Here is a 17,123-nt window from a genome sequence, read left to right on the forward strand (position 1 = left end):
CCACCGCCCTGCCTATTTCTGCCGTGAAGCAGCAATGCATTTCAGTTTGAAGGGTGGGGCAGCCGTTGTAACTATACTGAGACCTTAGAACTTATATTTCAAGGTAGGTGGCGCATTTACGTTGTAGACGTCTATGGGCTCCAGTAACCACTTAACATCAGGTGGGCTGTGTGCTCGTCTACCCATCAAAGCAATAAAATAAAATGTATATGACTTCAAATCGATGATTACAATGGCTTTCAGTCTGTCCGTATATTCGGATATGCGTCATTTGTTTATTGAAGTCACAAGCAAATTAGTGAACCCATTTATTAAGTTTATTTGTTTTGTAATTTATTGGCCAGATCATTTTGATATCTCGCTACGATCACGAGTGTGCGAGACGGTAACGATGGGCATTTTAGTGAAGCCTTAAAAAGCTTGGAGCAAATCGTGAACATTAATTTCGAACTTGCTCACGGATTTTGGTTAAATATATCGTCTCACTAATACAGCGTAAACTCAGCTTAGCAAATCGTGATGTCTGTTGTTTCTTTAATCCTTTTTTTAATATAGAGGCAGTCTACGGACTTGACAGCTTTGAATGCCAATCCCTCACCTCAATTTTGACTTCCATGACCCATTTAATGGTATAGTTAGCACAAAAATAATAATAATAATAATAATTTATGTATTTCTCTCTTAAAGGTATATAGTACAAATACAAAATCGAAATTAACCTTATAATTTATTTTGTAAGCGTTGGAAAGAGCTGAAGTCTGTACTAGGTTCAAAGACCTGTATTACTGATCTCCAGGCTCCCTCCTTCTTAAAATAGATTAGGTTAGGTTAAATCGTGAACAGATGCTGCGGACTAGTGTTGAGAGATCATTAAATGTTATCATTTAAGAAGGTCATTTTGCGTGTGTAAAAGTTAGTACAAATAGTTTTATTTCTTGTGTCATTTTATTAAGACGTTCTTTAAAAAGAGATTGTGAATATGCTAAGATTCGTAATTGAATTCAATTAAAGCTAAGTGTATTTCCTTTTTACAATCGCACACTTGACCCATATTCCGGCTGTCGGAGTGGAATTCAGGAGACAAGAAAAGTGAAAGATTCTTTCAATAAATGAAAGGGAGCGACGACAAAAGCCAGTCTCGAATGCTGAGACGAAACGATAGAAGGGCCGTAGGGTTGGCACGATCGATTATGATATTTTTTTTATTTTTTTGACGTGAATACGTCTTTAAAATTACTTCCATAGGGACGCAATCCAAAAAAATGAATGATAACAAAATCGGGGGATACAGTTTAGTATTGTTGCTACATATCTATCATCTCCATCCAAATTTCAGTTACACCACTGGATAGCTAAAGAATCAAAGAATTTATTACGCTAAGTAAGGACTGTAACATACCGTGCGCGGGGGAGGGGGCAGCCCCGCCATTTTGAAGGTAATTTTACTGCGTATCGAGATTTCCATTTAGTATAACTTTTGACTCGGTGAAGCTACGATGTTCGTTCAAGTTTCAATCGTCAGCTCTCGTCAAAGTCTATCGATTATATATATAACATTAATGTAAAATTGTAACTGTGAATAAGGTGTTCAAATAAATAAAAAATATCAAAAAATATATAATGTCGGCCTATACGCGTCGACAAGCCAAATCGAAATACAGAGATCGTATACGCTTGGAAAGGGCATCTCAACAGCAATCGAATGGTACCAATAAAACACCATATGATCGAGTCAAGCAGTGCCGGCAACGTAAAGTAATGAATGCGGCCGAGCGGATCAACGACGGTGCCAGTACATCTGCAGCTGGGTCGGTTGAAATTACGCAGATGGATGATGAAATCGCTTCTGTATCGACATCGGGCCGTATTACCCATTACGAGAAGTATTCACGTCATTCTCATCGATGAACAATTCGGATTCCGTACAAATCACTCATGCGTTCAACAGGTGCACCGCCTCACGGAGCACATTCTTGTGGGGCTTAACCGACCAAAACCGTTATACACGGGAGCTCTCTTCTTCGACGTCGCAAAAGCTTTCGACAAAGTCTGGCACAATGGTTTGATTTTCAAACTATTCAACATGGGCGTGCCGGATAGTCTCGTGCTCATCATACGGGACTTCTTGTCGAACCGCTCTTTTCGATATCGAGTCGAGGGAACCCGCTCCTCCCCACGACCTCTCACAGCTGGAGTCCCGCAAGGCTCTGTCCTCTCACCCCTCCTATTTAGCTTATTCGTCAACGATATTCCCCGGTCGCCGCCGACCCATTTAGCTTTATTCGCCGACGACACGACTGTTTACTATTCTAGTAGAAATAAGTCCCTAATCGCGAAGAAGCTTCAGAGCGCAGCCCTAGCCCTAGGACAGTGGTTCCGAAAATGGCGCATAGACATCAACCCAGCGAAAAGTACTGCGGTGCTATTTCAGAGGGGAACTCCACACGGATTTCCTCCCGGATTAGGAGGAGGAATCTCACACCCCCGATTACTCTCTTTAGACAACCCATACCCTGGGCTAGGAAGGTCAAGTACCTGGGCGTTACCCTGGATGCATTGATGACATTCCGCCCGCATATAAAATCAGTCCATGACCGTGCCGCGTTTATTCTCGGTAGACTATACGCCATGATCTGTAAGCGGAGTAAAATGTCCCTTCGGAACAAGGTGACACTTTACAAAACTTGCATAACGCCCGTCGTGACTTACGCGAGTGTGGTGTTCGCTCACGCGGCCCGCACACACATAGACACCCTCCAATCCCTACAATCCCGCTTTTGCAGGTTAGCTGTCGGGGCTCCGTGGTTCGTGAGGAACGTTGACCTACACAATGACCTGGGCCTCGAATCAATTCGGAAATACATGAAATCAGCGTCGGAACGATACTTCGATAAGGCTATGCGTCATGATAATCGCCTTATCGTTGCCGCCGCTGACTACTCCCCGAATCCTGATCATGCAGGAGCCAGTCACCGTCGACGCCCTAGACACGTCCTTACGGATCCATCAGATCCAATAACCTTTGCATTAGATGCCTTCAGCTCTAATACTAGGGGCAGGCTTAGGGACCCCGGTAACCGTACTCGTCGAACTCGACAAAGAGGTCGACGTGCAACCTAACCCATGCATCAGCCCGCTGAGTTTCTCGCCGGATCTTCTCAGCGGGTCGCGATTCCGATCCGGTAGTAGATTCATTCGCGAAACAATTGCTCTTGAGTTGTTAGGTCTCCTTCGGAGGCGCTCGGGCAGTTGTTAGCAAATCCCACCCCTCTTGGCTGAGCCTTTGCTCGCCCACCTGTCCTGGTGAAACTGGAAAGGCCTTCGGGCCACCAGTAAACTTTCAATCATAAAAAAAAAAAAAAGTATTCACGTACAACAAACGGCCGTGTCCATAACACAGCCACACCCCTATTTTTGTGTTTTTTTTTTCATCCTACCTAAGCTGATGGCCTTGAGAGGCCATTGCCGCTTAACCCTTAATAAATAGATGAACTCGCGGGGCTCAAACCTGACGTCGATGCTAACATTAACCCCAGCAAAAGCAGTGCTTCGCAGAATCTACCACCGGATCGGAAACGCGACCCACTGAGAAAATCCGGCGAGAAATCCGGCTGTGTCTGTGCTTAATTTACTTGCCGAACCTTTCGTCACGAGCGATGGGGTCGACAAGAATGATGACCGGGGTTTTTCAGTAGTATGCCATCTTGGCTATGAGAATATATTCACTGATCCGGTAGTAGCTTCATTCGTGAAACAACGACCTTGAGTAGTTAAGTCTCCTTTGGAGGCGCTCGGGCAGCTGTTAGCTAATCCCACCCCTCCTGGCTGAGCCTTTGCTCGCCCACTTGTCCTGGTGAAATTGTAAAGGCCTTCGGGCCAACAGTAATCCTTCATTAAAAAAAGTATGTTTGCGCTTCGTTTTCTCACATGTTTCTTTTTTATATGTTTCAATGAATCTTGCAGTAAAATAAATCAAAGAACTTCGGAAAGTTTCGAGTAAAATTGACACTGTAAACCAAGAAAGCTTAAACGTGACGTAATGAGTGCGCACAAAAGCTCACGATCGGCGTAAGCTGTTCACATTATCAATATGCTTAGGGCTTTAATTACAATACGCCCTGCTGGACCCAACACTACTAGTCTTATCTAAAATTATGATCACTCTGTTGCTTTTTACGCGTTCGGTGCTCTAAGATTTGTGATAAAATTATGATTCCGATCTCATGTCTTAAAGTGGCCGGTGGAATTTACATGTGTGTATAGCTTTTAAAAAATGCTGAACACTACGTAGAAGAGTGGAAAAAAACCTTCATCTGCAATGGTAAAGAATAAAAAAACTGCGTCGCGACAGCCCTTGCCTCATCCAGCAATCATACCGCTCATCCGTTCGGAAAGAACCATTTAAGAAATTTCACAAGAATCCCTTGCAATTCACTTAATTCATCTTCAATACAGGAAGCGCGAAATATAGTCTAGCTCACAAAAGCTAATGAATTTCATAGATGGAATCTCTATGTTGGATGAAAACTTTTTTTTTTTTTTTTTTCTCCGTAGTTAATGTGACGCATTGATGAAGTAGTGAGTGATAGCGCCATGGTATGGACATCCAAACGTGAAGTAAGAACGCAAGCTTCATTCGTTGGAGGAAACAGTAACTGTTCACGCATCTGCCATGCTGAGGATGCCGATCCGTGAAATTATTAATCTATTAATCTCTTATATATAAAAATGAATTGCTGTTCGTTAGTCTCGCTAAAACTCGAGAACGGCTGAACCGATTTGGCTAATCTTGGTCTTGAATTATTTGTGTAAGTCCAGAGAAGGTTTAAAAGGTTTAGATAATTATGGAAGTGCTCGGAATTAAATAAAAATAACAATTTTGTTTTTCCTTTAATGTGTCCCCCCCGTTGGTATTTTATTTATCGATTGAGGTAGTACGAAGTCTGCCGGGTCAGCTAGTAATAAATAAGTATCTACTAACAATCACGCCACGTTAACTGGTCCCATGCTAAGTTCGTAATGACTTTGTGTTACGGGTACCAGATAACGGAAATAAATGTAAGATTTTTATTATACCCATACATATATTTAATAAACATCCATAAGCCTGGAAAAGACATTTTATATTTAATTTTATCATACAAATATATTCCCTTGGCGGGATTCGAACCCGCGACCCCCTTGTATATTGACCATGTCACTTACCACTACACCAGGCGGCCGTTGTTGTATCTGTACTGTGTTGTTATTAGCATTTTTATATTAGTATTATTATATAAATTTTCGCAATTTAATTATAATCGAGCTGTGTGTGAGGTTAGAAACGTGTGCGGTCGCTATTGGATAAGAATATTGTTCCCTAACCCCACTATCCAATAAAACTGTAAGATTGCTAATTCAGAACACACACACGCCAACTGGTATCTCAAAAAATCTTTTAATACAACCGAATACAGTCCTCAAGTCCAAAAGAAAATCAAAGTTCAAGCACAGCATATCTTTTTTTTTTATTGCTTAGATGGGTGGACGAGCTCACAGCCCACCTGATATTAAGTGGTTACTGGAGCCCATAGACATCTACAACGTAAATTGGCCACCCACCTTAAGATATAAGTTCTAAGGTCTCAAGTATAGTTACAACGGCTGCCCCACCCTTCAAACCGAAACGCATTACTGCTTCACGGCAGAAATAGGCGGGGCGGTGGTACCTACCCGTGCGGACTCACAAGAGGTCCTACCACCAGTAATAAATATATAAATAAATCTAATAAATATCTATTGCCGCTACAGTAACCTACCTACACGCCGCCACGTTAAAAATTCGGTTCATATCTGCAAAATTTAGACACACAGATACGCCACGGCTCCCCAAAGCCTGTCTACAAAGCCTCGATCCAGCACTTTTATTATAAAATATAAACAAACAAAAGGACGGCACATAAAGCCATTTATCTCTGGGACCCCGCGCGGCTCGACTTCAGAACCGTGTCAATTCTCATTGTGTTGCAAATTCGATGACAAAGCGCCTACCGGGAACAGGTAAACGTTGTCTGGAACGAAATCTGTTGTGTTTTCATGTTGATTTAATGATGAAATGTATATTTTGTGGATCTAAGCATTTTGAAGTCGTCGTGGCCTAAAAGATAAGACGTCCAGTGCATTCGTATCTAGCGATGCAACGGTGTTCGAATCCCGCAGGCGTGTACCAATTTTTCTAATGAAATGTTCACGATTGACTTCCACGGTGAAGGAATAACATCGTGTAATAAAAATGAAACGCGCAAAATTATAATTTGCGTAATTCCTGGTGTTAGGACCTAGGAAACAGGAGGGGCGGTAGTACCTACCCGTGCGGACTCACAAGAGGTCCTACCACCAGTAAAGTACCACCAGTTGTGATTTATTCGTCTAATACGACCCAATTTTCAAGTTTCGTTAATTTAAAATTAACTAGATCAATACGAGAAAGTCTGCCGAACAAGAGAGAGCGCCGCACAGACGGGAATGACAAATATCCATTGCGTTTGGAAATTTATTAATTTCATCCTTCCGTGAATGCCTTCACGTGGATGAATAATACAATTGATCCGTCCCAAGACGGCAAGCTTACCTATAAGCGGCCTATCGAAATATAAGTCATAATAGTGATCACGTATATTACATTTCCCAGTTTGGTTTGGTTTCCAAACTGGGTTAAAATCGCCCAATCTGGAGAAGATTGGCTATCCTTGGAAAAGGCATTTACCCGAGAAGGGGTTCTTGCAAGTGGAAATAGTACCTAATATTATTCAACAAACACAATTATTAGTAATGAATCGCATAGATCGCATTGATTTAATTTGTTTTTATAAGTCACTTGTATGAAATAAATGGTCTTTTATTTATTTACATTATATTTCGCACTCGAGAGAGAAGATGCATGTGACTAGGAGATATATGGAAATAGTAGTGCAAGGTAGAGAGGGAAGAAGTCGACCGAAGAAGACATGGATGGTGTGTGAATGACGATATGAGAGAGAGAGAGGAGTGAGTGTTGAGATGACGACTGATAGAAGAGATTGGAAGAGAAAAATTTTCTGTGCCGACCCCACCTAGCGGGATAAGGTGGAGTAAAAGAAGAATAGAAAACGAATAGAACTCAAAATTAATATTTTTATAATAAGGAACTTCGTTCCTATCCGGTGTCCCACGACGCGACACATATTTTTTATCTATGTTGGGCGAATGGACGGATGGCCTCTCTGGTGTTAAGTGCCTAACGTGAACGATAGTGAAATCGCAATATTATTTCTTCTTCTCATCGATAAATATTTAACTTGAGTCTTAATTTTGTTCTCTTTGTTCATGTGTGCAAAAATAATTTATTTAGAATGTTTTTGCAGTCATTAATATAATTTTCAAAGTATTTTTAACGTGTATACCTTTGTGTATACAAAATATATAAAAAATAGAATAGTTAAGGAAATTTAAATGATGAATGAAATGTTTTTTTTTAATCTATTTATTAGGCACACAATACACAACAATTATTACCAGGGCGAAGTTAAAATTTATTAGCATTAACATTCAGGATAAAATGGGAAACTTATACATAGCTTGATAATTTTGTGATAACTAACTAAGTTAAAAAGCATAATAATATGTTACTGTGTTTTGTTTTTGTTAAATGAAATTCGTATCCAAAATATTCGCAGTTCTTCAAAGAAAATGTACAAAAAATCACAGAAAACAGAAATTTTAATATTACATTAAAAGCGTTTTAAATAAACGCGAAACACTCGAAAGCGTGATAATTGAATATCATTTTGATAAATTATAGTATTTTAGTTATTCAGAATTCCATGACCCCGTTTAGCGTTAACAGCCAAATTATTCCAGAGGTCTACTCAATTTGGATAATAAATGAACAACTTTGTAGAAAATTACGTCTTCAATTATTAAATTGTATTTTTTAGTGAAAAATGAACGGTGCGAATATTATTCCTTAATCTTCAAAAGCCTTCCTACAGCTAAAGATAAGCATTGAGTGTTGTAATCCATAGCATTATTTTCGTTTATTATCGATCGTTAAGAGCCTACGGAACTACGTATGCACTGGTTGGAAATGTGTTTTGTATTTTTTTTTATTGCTTAGATGAGTAGACGTCTTGAGTGTTGAGATCACGGCTAATAGAATGGAATAGAATGGAATAGAAAAATTCGCTGTGCCGAGCCCACCTAATGGGATAAGGACAAAGAAGAAGAAGATGGGTCGACGAACTCATGGCCTACCTGATTTTAAGTTGTTCGAAGCCCATAGCCATCTACAAAGTAAATGCCACCACCCGCCTCGGACTGACGATTTAGTTATACTGAGCGATGCGACAATGCCGGTGTTGAAATCTCTTCTTTTCGGGTTAAAGGAAAGCTGGCGACCCGAAGGTCTATGCAGGTCTATCCAGCTTCATTAGGACGGGAGGGCGAAACCCAACGGCTCAGTCAGAAGAGGATTCAAACCTCGCAGATAAGGAGGTACTGTCTTGTACCTCAACGGGTGTACCCCAAATTGTCTGATTTTATTTCGTATAAATTATGTGTACCGTTTTGATAGGTATGACTTTCATTGTACAATAAAATTGAAATTTCGACGATCATGAGTCAGAGTGTTAAGTCATTGTTAGCATTCTAACTACGAACTGCTAACTGCCTAGCCGTACCAACCAAATATACTGCAGCCAATCATCGATATTCTTCTAAATAACTTCTGAGGTTAACGAGGTCGATGTATCAATTGCTTTATATAACGGCTTTTCTAGAAACTGGAAACATCTACAAACTGGGTTTTTTCCTACCTATGCTGTTAGCCTTAGGAGTCTATTTCAGCTTCGCCCTAACATGTAGGTGAGCTCACAGGGCTCAAACCGGAGTGTTGCTAATACTGGCCCTAGCAATAGCAGTGCTTTGCAGAATCTACCACCAGATCGGAAACGGGACCCACTGAGAAGATCCGGCGAGAAACTCAGTGGGCTGTGTTTGTGGGTTACAAACTGGATTGTACGACGGCAACGCTGGTGATATCTACCAGGACTTGTAGTACCTACTACCAACGGCCATATTAACAACAATTATGCCAGTTTTTAAACTCCTTGTGGACGTCTTTCGAGAGCACATGTTTAAAACGTATTTCTTTTAAAAAATCATTAAGTCACTGTCCACTCGAAATAGAATAGAAATATTTACTGGTAGTAGGACCTCTTGTGAGTCCGCGCGGGTAGGTACCACCACCCTGCCTATTTCTGCCGTGAAGCAGTAGTGCGTTTCGGTTTGAAGGGTGGGGCAGCCGTTGCAACTATACTGAGACCTTAGAACTTATATCTCAAGGTGGAAGGCGCATTTACGTTGTAGATGTCTATGGGCTCCGGTAATCACTTAGCATCAGGTGGGCTGTGAGCTCGACCACCCATCTAAGCAATAAAAAAAAAAGAATCGATCAGAAACATTTTCACATAACTATGAGTGTTGTTCCACTAATTAAGCCATTCACCGTGAACCTGATAATTTCGCTTCGAACCGCCGAAACCCTTATCACTGTCACGATCTGAATAAACATGGCGAATTCGAATTTTGATCTTCGTGAATTATCATTTAAAAAAAAAAAATTAAATTCGTCACACACGTGTCGTTGTCGACACCGACAACTCAGTTTTATTAATATATTTGAGGCGGTCAGGTCATTGCGCTCTAAAAATGAGAATAGCACTACGGTGAAACATAAATTAGGAAGCGAAGTCATAAGTCAAACTAAAGAAAACTTGGAAACACACCGGCTCCGACAAGTTTGGTAAGAGAATGAAGAATAGGATTGCACTTTTTCTATTGCCTTTGTAGGCAGACGACCATACGACCAACCTGATAGTGAGTCGTAACCGTCGCCCGTGGACATCAGCAATGCCAGAGGCAGCCTACCGTTAAGTACATTACTACATTAAAATCAGGAACCAATTTAAAACACGACGATCAATGTTTGTGGTACATTAACTGACGTGCAGTCAAGTGGGATAGTTCCCACCCTGCAAAGTGGTGGTGCCACCAGATTGGAGTCACAATATGACCGACAATCCTACGTTGGAAATCAACATAAAGAATCTTTTATCAAAAATCCTCCAAAGGGCTTAAAACCGGTTCGCTACAGCCAACCAATTAATTCGGGTTTTGGGCAAGAAAGGTTATACGGTGGCAATCTTTATCAAAATTTACATTAAGGGTTTTTACGTTACATTGGAATACCAATGGCATTTACAATTTTTAGCCCGGGATCAGAACGGGCCTAAAAATCGGACGGTGAATTAATTTATAAGAGAACTTTCCCGAAAAAAAATTAGTCTCTCTTGTCTATAAGTACGATGGACCCTAGAGCGTACCATGTGTTAGAAAAAAACAGACAGATGTTTGACACCTTCATTCGGTGTTTTGATTCTAATAGCAGTTTCCAGAGAAGAAAATTGTGAAGTCAAAAAATAATTTGAAAAAGACTTTGAGAAAGACACTTTTAGACGGGTCATATGATAGTTTATTGTCGAACATGAAGTCGAAATCTCAATTATCTGACGGCAATGTAGGTTTGGGTGGCGGCACAAGCAGACAATGGTGGTACACACACTACGGGAACACAGCATACCTTACCACCAATAAATGGCGATTGATGATGGCAGTATGGCTTTGGAATGAGCTCCCCCTTCGGTGTTTCCCGACCACTATGACATGTACTTCTTCAAACGAGGCTTGCGGAGAGTACTTAACGGTAGGCAGCGGCTTGGCTCTCCCCCTAGCATTGCTGAAGTCCGTGGGCGAGGGTAAGCACTCACTATCAAGTGGGTCGTACGCTCGTCTGTCTACAAAGACAATAAAAAAGTATGCTGGTATATAATAAAAAAGTACTTCAAGAATACTGTTGCCCAATCTCCGGTAAATTATTGAGCATTCGAGCAGATTATAGATTGATACCCATCAGCGCCAATTCAGAATACGTCCTAAAACCAGCTCCGATCAAAACAAACACATCTCGGTAAATGATAGATAAATTACAGACGACGGTTTCGATTTAATGAAGTCGTAAAGAACACGACTAACATTAATACAGTAGTACAGACAGATCCCTTGATCTCATAAGTGTCGGGCATCATTGAGTTATGACACTAGCGAACGTCGCACCCGCGTCAATCAGTGTCCGAGACTGACGTGGGGTAGTGCTGACATTTATCTACTTGCAGTTTGATGATTTGATGTGCCCAATGAGTTTATTATCGTAATTGCCTTTTGCGTTTTTATATCTTATCTTATACCTTTAAACGATCAATTATCGTATATTCTGAATCTCGGAAACGGCCCTAACCATTTTCATACAATTTAGTATACAGGGGATTTCGGGGGCGATAAATCGATCTAGCTACGATTTATTTTCAGAAAATGTTGTTTAATTCGTGTTTTCAATAATCAACTCTTCCCGACATCTATTGGCGAATAATAATACTATTTTTCTTAAGTGAGGGCAACTAACCGCTTTAAAGACACAACAAGATGGGGTTATCAAAAAAAAAAAAGCGAGTGAGGCTCGGTCATCGTCTAGTTTTATTTTATTCGTCTACTTGGGCGAATATTTACACCTGACGTTAAGTGGTTACCGGATCAAGGTGAATGGTGACTTGCACGATAAGCTGAACATATTGTGAATGTCGCAACTCGCCTTGAGACATGAGGTTATATTTTCTAATTTTTTTTTCTTAGATGAGTGCACGATCTCAAGGCCCACCTGGTGCTAAGTGGATACCGGAGCCCATAGACACTTACAATGTAAATTCCGCCACCTTTAAACCGAAACGCATTACTGCTTCACAGTAGAAATAGGCAGGGTGGTGGTACCTACCCGTGCGGACAAGAGGTTCTACCACCAGTGTCCATAACAATGCATGGTGTGGGATATTGTTGTGCTATGAGCTATATACTATATGCTATTATATTATAGCGTAGTCTGAAAGCGGCTTTAGAACATACTCACTCAATTAACTTCTTAATACCAAAGTAAAATGAAAACTATAAAAATATAATACAATTGGATATAATTTGATTTAAACATATCACTTTATGATGGTAAACAAACAAAAATAATTAAAATGTTTAATTGGACATGAAGACCGGGCGGGCCCCGCTGAAAGAATGCCGAAGGACTCATTTGTGTAATGGTAACGACATGTTGAGTATGGCGGAGCGATTAGCGGTTACAATATAGTTCAAAGCAAATATTTACATACTCACCAACTAGTAGCCAATTGTTTGTGATACAGTGATGCTTTTGAAGATATAAGTACATATAATAATATCTGGTACGTTACAATTAAATTTTTCCTCCCTTTTTAGAAACAAAATATATCAAAAATAAATCAACACAAATATCTATACTTTAATATTATAACGCTAGAGTTTTTTTTCTGTTTGTTTGTTTCTTTGAACGCGCTAAGAAGGAAGGCTATAGGCTATATAACATCACGACAAGACCAATGGAGCACCAGTAAAGAGTGTTTCAAAATCGGAGTATTTTTCCCTTTTTAGTTAAAGTTTCGCTAAAATAATGTATGACAAAATTGTTCCCCTTTAAAAGTTCTAAAAAAAGTCCGCGACAGCATATGTCTATATTTTAAGGTTGGTTCACTATAACGTTTTTTATGCTAACAAAATTTGTTCTAAAATAAAGCATTATTTGTGAAGGTGTTTTTATAAAGATGATATTAATCCTTATCAATATTATTCAAAAATATTTTTACTTTCTTTGTAAATGAAGAGGTGGGTAAAATTTTGAGTTATGCCAAAGTACGCGGACGAAGTCGCAGGCAAAAGCTAGTCTATGATAATTTTTTATCAATACATCATAATATTTTGTTCGCGCAAATTATTTTCCTCTGTTTCCTTTACGCTTTCCGCTACCGCTTGTCAATGTGTCGTCTACCGAGAACGAATTAAGGTCGTCTAATTGACTTAACGACGTCTCCGGAGAGCGGAGGACTTGCCGCAAGCGATGCTCAGTACTCACCCTTAGAGTGAAACATTAAAACAAAAATATATATTACGCTATGTACTGTTTGTTTGTACCTCCGCGGTAAATTTTCTTTAGCAATTTAACTATTATATCAACTATTATATCCAGAACCTATTTTGAAAGCCATATTATTATATAAGCTGTAGGTAAAAAAAAGCATGTACTGTGTACTGTATAGAACTGAAAACTTAGAATTCATATCTCAAGGTATGAGGCGGTATTTACGTGTTTATGTCTATAGGTTCCGGTTACCACTTAACATCAGGTAGGCCGTGAGCTCGTCCCATTTAAGCAATAAAAAACCGTAAATACTTATTATGGATTTTTTGTCCAAAATATACAAAAAATTTGTGAAGGCTTAGTTAAACTAAATATTAAACACAGTTTTCTCTCTTCCGATTTCATGCATGATACCACATTTCACCACTAGTTTGGATTGTGGTTTTAACAGGAAATTCGTTCTTGATAGCATTTGCCCTTTGAGTTCGAGGACAAATATAGCCCCAATTTTCAAAACAGAACACGTAACTGCTTTATGATAGAAATAGGATATATCTTAATTAACAATCCGGGCTTAAGGTAAACATCAAGTTAAAGATTTTTTATTTTTTTTTTCCTACCTATGCTGTTAGCCTTGAGAGGCTATTTCAGCTTCACCCTAACGTTAGTAGGTGAGCTCGCGGGGCTCAACCGGAGAGTTGCTAACACTGACCCTAGCAAGAGCAGTGCTTCGCAGAATCTACCACCGGATCGGAAACGCGACCCACTGAGAAGATCCGGCGAGAAACTCAGTGGGCTGTGTCTATGGGTTAGTTCGCTCGTCGAGCCCTTCGTCGCAAGCGACGGGTTCGACGAGGACGGTGACCGGTGCTTGTGGTGCCTAAAAGCACCGTTAATGGATCAGGAGGATCCGTAATGACGTGCTTTGGGCGACGTCGACGGTTTACCATTCGGTCTACTGGGTCGGGTATGTAATTTCCAGCGGCTACGATGAGAGGGTTCTCATGTCGTGCCGCCTTCTCAAAATGACGCAGCGATGCCGACTGTAGATACTTACTAAAAGAGTCGAGCTCCAGGTCGTCGTGGAGATCCACATTCCTAAGGAACCAAGGCGCTCCGACGGCTATCCTGCAGAATCGTGATTGAATAACCTGAAGGGATTTCAAGTGGGTGCGGGCTGCGTGAGCGAACACTACGCTTGCATACGTCATGACGGGGCGTATACAAGTTTTGTAGAGAGTTACCTTATTACGGAGGGACAGTTTGCTTCGACTACAAAGCATTGGATAGAGTCGTCCTAGAATAAACGCGGCGCGGTCGCGTACCGTTTTTATATGGGGACGGAATGTCATCCCTCTGTCGAGGGTGACGCCTAGATATTTGACCTTCGAGACCCACGGCATGGGCTGGCCAAAGAGAGTGATGGGACTAACGGCGGAGGTGTTTGCGCGCCTACTACGGAGTGGGATGCTCGAAGTGATGTTCGGAGGGCGACCCCTTTTGAAGAGCACCGCTGCGCTTTTCGTGGGGTTGATGTCTATTCGCCACTTCCGGAACCACTGTCCCATGGTGGCTACTGCGATCTGGAGTCGCCGATGAAGCAGCGACATCTTCCTACACGAGTAGTAGATAGCCGTGTCATCGGCGAAGAGCGCTAGATGGGTCTCCGGAGACCGGGGTATATCATTGATATACAAACTAAATAATAACGGGGAGAGCGCGGAGCCTTGCGGGACTCCGGCAGTCAGTATTTAAAGATTCATTGTTACTGAAGATTTATACCATTTCAAGATTTATTTTTACTTGCAAACTAAAGGAATCCATAGAATCCAATTTAGGTGGGTGGCGGCATTTACGTCGTAGATGTCTATGGGCTCCAGTAACCATTTAACACCAGGTGGGCCGTGAGCTCGTTCACCCATAAAATCAATAAAAAAAAATAGAGACATAAATTACTGAGTCGGTAACTCAGCTGTGAGCGCCGATAACTTCTGGGCCGAAAGTCGTGGCTTCTGTAGCGGGTAGCCATCATACAACACAAGATATTTGACAGACAGATGTCTGAAGCTCACTTACCAAATTTTTAAGATAAGCTTGCAAACCTAAAGGCTCTGAACAACAATATTTAGATCGTCGGTTTACGGAGTCATATGACTCGCTCGGGGGAAGATCTTGTCTTCATCTACACTTCGATTCCCTAATCGTGTGAATAGCATATTTAATCTCTCTTTACCTGCGTGTTTTAAGTCATGTTTCTAAATCTTAACGTAAATGCGACACCCACCTTGAGATATAAGTTCTTAGGTCTCAGTATAGTTATTAGGGATGCCCCACCCTTCAAACCGAAACACGTTAATGTTTCACGGCAGAAATAGGCGGGGTGATGGTACCTACCCATGCGGACTGGCAAGAAGTCCTACCACCAGTAATTACACAAATTATAATTTTGCGGGTTTGACTTTTATTACACGATGTAATTTCTTCACCGTGGAAGTCAATCGTGAGCATTTGTTAAGTACATATTTCATTTGGAAAAATTGGTAACCGCCTGCGGGATTCGAACACCGTTGCATCGCTAGGTACGATTGCACACGACGTCTTTAGGTCACGACGACTTCTTATTTATATACTTCACGAACTACAATAGTTCAGATAATATAGATCGTTAGACATTATTTAATTGTTCTGCCTTCCAAGGGAAAGGTATTACGACCATATTTTTTACGTTCAAGAAATATCAACTATTCCTTCATAGTTTTCTTTAGTATTCGAAAATAATTTTTCATCATTCAAGGTGAGATACATCGACGCAGTCAGTCCACGGAAGATTTCCCAAAGGTACATGCGTTCTTTGCTGATATGTGAACGTATTTGCTTATGAAAAGCTTTCACGATTTCTTTTACATCATGTTGATTTTTGATTCCCAATAACGGGCGCCGGGAATATTCTTTGTTGAGTAAATTTATTGTTTCATTGTTTAAGTTAACGATAATGTAACAGTAAAGTAAATATAATTTTTGCGTTGGACCAAGAAATTGTTCTACGATAATCGACTTCAAAATATGATTTGGCTGGGCGGCCTAGATTAGTTCCACCACATCTCTAGCTGTTGCGTTGTGGTATAATATGAGCGTGGACTGTTTTTTTTTTGAGATATTTATTTGTCCTAATATGACAAACTAAAGACTGAATACAAAGAAATATAAACCGCTGCTTCGTTCTTGGCGGCGGAATTTGAAAGAGAAAAAGTGTCATGGCGGACGTCGTTCACAGATACTTTTTTTACAATGACGTCCAGAAATTACCTGGAACCACTGCGTTCATCCACAGTACGCTTCCAGAGATTATTTTTGCCACGTACCATCAGGCTTTGGAATGAGCTCCCCTCCACGGTGTTTCCCGAGCGCTATGACATAATATATCCTTCTTCAAACGAGGCTAATTGAGAGTACTTAACGGTAGGCAGCGGCTTGGCTCTGCTCCTGGCATTGCTGAAGTCCATGGGCGACGGTAACCACTTACCATCAGGTGGGCCGTAAGCTCGTCTGCCTACAAAGGCAATAAAAAAAATTGAATTCTATCCGTGGGTGTCGTAAAAGGCGATTAAGAGATTTACTAGAAAATGGGCAATAGTGTATACTAATGTACCGCGATCTCCTATCAGCATTTACTGTTGGTAAGGCACATTGTAAGCCTGCATGGGTATCACCATTTATGCCGCGAATCGTGCGTTCCTCTTTGAAGGGAGAAATAAACGTTTAAGAATTGGTCCCCGTTTCTCAAAATACGTGGCGGCATTTATGTAGTGTGTGATGTGCATTGGTTCTGGCGACCGGCTTACACCAGATGAGTCGTGAGCCGATGCATCCACCTATGCTATAAAAAACTAGTGCTTAATTTATCCCGTTCATATACTCCTTAACAAAAGATTACTTGATAATTGGGGTAAAGACTCGATTGTGTATTGATATGACAGTTGTAATAATTTCAATAAATTAATACGTGAAGCAAAAACTTTGTATCCCTTTTTACGAAAATTGCGCGGACGGAGGA

The 17,123-nt window shown here is 40.7% G+C and overlaps 1 protein-coding gene across 1 annotated transcript in view; it reads left to right on the forward strand.

Moving 5' to 3' along the window:
* LOC114239607 (dopamine D2-like receptor) overlaps positions 1–17,123 on the forward strand; it is a 275,567-nt gene that overhangs the window by 217,042 nt on the left and 41,402 nt on the right. The window lies entirely within an intron of this gene.

Source organism: Bombyx mandarina, chromosome 18, assembly GCF_030267445.1.
Source record: "Bombyx mandarina strain Sakado chromosome 18, ASM3026744v2".
Taxonomy (NCBI): Eukaryota; Metazoa; Arthropoda; class Insecta; order Lepidoptera; family Bombycidae; genus Bombyx; species Bombyx mandarina.